Consider the following 2,419-nt stretch of genomic DNA (forward strand, 5'->3'; position numbering starts at 1 on the left):
TCTCTTGTCCTTTGCAGCTTGAAGAGATGGTTTAATTCAGACACTACACTTCCCCATCCACCAAACTAAGGTATCTCGTAGTTGAGACTGAAGATGGCGCGGACCAAACTAGATTCTTGATTCATACCATACTAGCTGGGCGATATGCGAGTCCGTGGACTTCTTTGAGGAATCCGCTTCATATGGCAAATTGGACGTCGGAGAAAACCCAAAATTCTAATCGATCATCCAAGATGTGATCACTCCAAGCACTAAACCATCATCATGCCAACATTGTGTCCACGCTATCGTGCTTAGCTCGCCGTATAATTCAAGGAGAGATATGCTGGGGAGGCACCGTAACGATTGAGAGAGAGTATCGTCACACTCCAGGGTATTGGGAATGGGCTGAAGATATACTTGGGAGGAGTCAAGAAATCTTGGGTATGGCTCAGATTTATGATGCGGTTTATGCTTCACTTTATACTTACGATCGCAATTCGGATATTCTGCAAGAATTTTGCGAAGCTTGGTGCCCCAAGAAGAATACACGCCTTACATCTGTTGGCGAATTATCCATTTCTCTTTGGGACTTACATGTTCTTGGAGGCTTACTTATTTGGGGTTCTCTTTATGAAGAAGTGGTTCCTGAGGCCAGGGAACTTACAGGATTAGACCAAAGAAGAACAAGATATGTTTCTCGAGGTTGTGAATATTTGTTCGCAGCCTTCCATCATCTCCGGGGTGTCGACCAAGAAGTCTCATTGAGAAAGTGGATAAAATTTTGGTCCAAGAAACCTTTAAGGTATGAACCTGCTCCGCCAAGGAAGGAAAATAAATCTGCTCGTCCCAAATCGACACATAATCCTACTGGGACTTTACCCGATACGGCAACACGGTCAAACACGGAAGACGCGGTATTTTCCAAGCTTGGGGTGACGTATGACAAAAGAGACGATACATATTTGGCAGCTTTCTTATCCTGTTGGTTGTGCGCTTTCGTCTTCCCAAATAAGAAAGGTGATTTCATTCGTCCAGGGACTTTCAAGATGGAAGGCATGATGGCGAGTGGACGGAAGATCGGCCTTGCTATTCCAGTTTTGGCAAGTATCTACAATGGCTTGAATAAGATTTCATCTTCCTCCCAACTTGATCAAATTAAAGTTTTCTTTCCTATTCATTATGTTTATGGCTGGCTTGCCCATTATTTTAAAACTCATTATCCACTTACCCATGGACCATCTATTCCCAAGATGGTGGCCTACTCAGGGGAAGGTGGTGCAAAGTATTTTGACAAAAGTCATGCGAGAAGACGCATTCATATTGGGGAAAGCGCGATTTGGACGTCAACCATGCTAAATAATTCTCACCTTTACTATTATGTAGATGGTGGTAGAGCGCCAGAGCTGGAGTCAAGTTATTTTATGAATATCCGTTTTAACTATCTCCCTCTGAGGTGCGATAATTCATTCATCATTGAGCCATATAGTCCACATCGCTTCAGTCGTCAATTTGGGTTTTATCTAAACAAGCCTGGTATTTTGGGGAATGATGTCCGCGATGTATCTTTAGACGAAGGGCTCATGTTTTGGAGGATTTGCACGATGGATCGATCTATGTCACGAGCAGTTTTTCCTTCAATCACTTCCAATGTAAAGAAACTCTCTTCAGCTGACTACCAGACCTAGTGAAAGAAGACGCGCGGGGATTTCCTTGACAAACACCTGCAGACTTTAATGAATATTGTTGGGCCAACTGCTACCGCACTCTTGGAAGAATCAGATGAAGTATATGCAAATGAAGTCCCCAATACTAACATCCCTTGTGTTTCAAATGCTAAGTTGTCTGAGCAGCACCAAGGAAAGGAAGCTCAATTGCCTTCAAATTTTTTAGGAGAAGAGTGCCCTGCTCAAGTCGTCTATTCTTCCAAAAGACTATCCCAAGAAAGGAGCGAGAGTAGCAATGGAGATCGTAACTTTAAGAGAGTAAAAGCACTTCCAAGCAGCTTGGAAGAAACTAAAACTCCTGTGGTTGAAATCTCTGACAGCATTGGTAGCCCTTCGAAGACTATGACAGCTCCTATTAAATAATTATGATAAAATAAATTTTTAGTTTCCCAGGTATACCTCAGTGACCTTTACTAATTATTCGTCTCTCTTGTGCAGTCAAGTGGTCTCAAAGTATTGCAACGAGAAGGGTCACAAGATAGTACTGAGTCTATATCTGGTCCTGACTTAATGCAACCACCTTTTACAGCCATAGTAGGAAAAGATTCAACTTCCCTTCCTCGTGATGAAGTTACAGAAAGATTGAGTTCTGATATACACAAGCGTCCAGCAGCTTCGATGTATGTGTTCGATGGAAAGAAGGTTGTCCTAGACCATCAAAAGAAGTTTATCTCTACTCTTTGGGATGTGATTCAAGGTAAGCTCTCGAGAAG

The sequence above is a fragment of the Lycium barbarum genome, chromosome 11 (genome assembly GCF_019175385.1).
Source record: "Lycium barbarum isolate Lr01 chromosome 11, ASM1917538v2, whole genome shotgun sequence".
NCBI lineage: Eukaryota > Viridiplantae > Streptophyta > Magnoliopsida > Solanales > Solanaceae > Lycium > Lycium barbarum.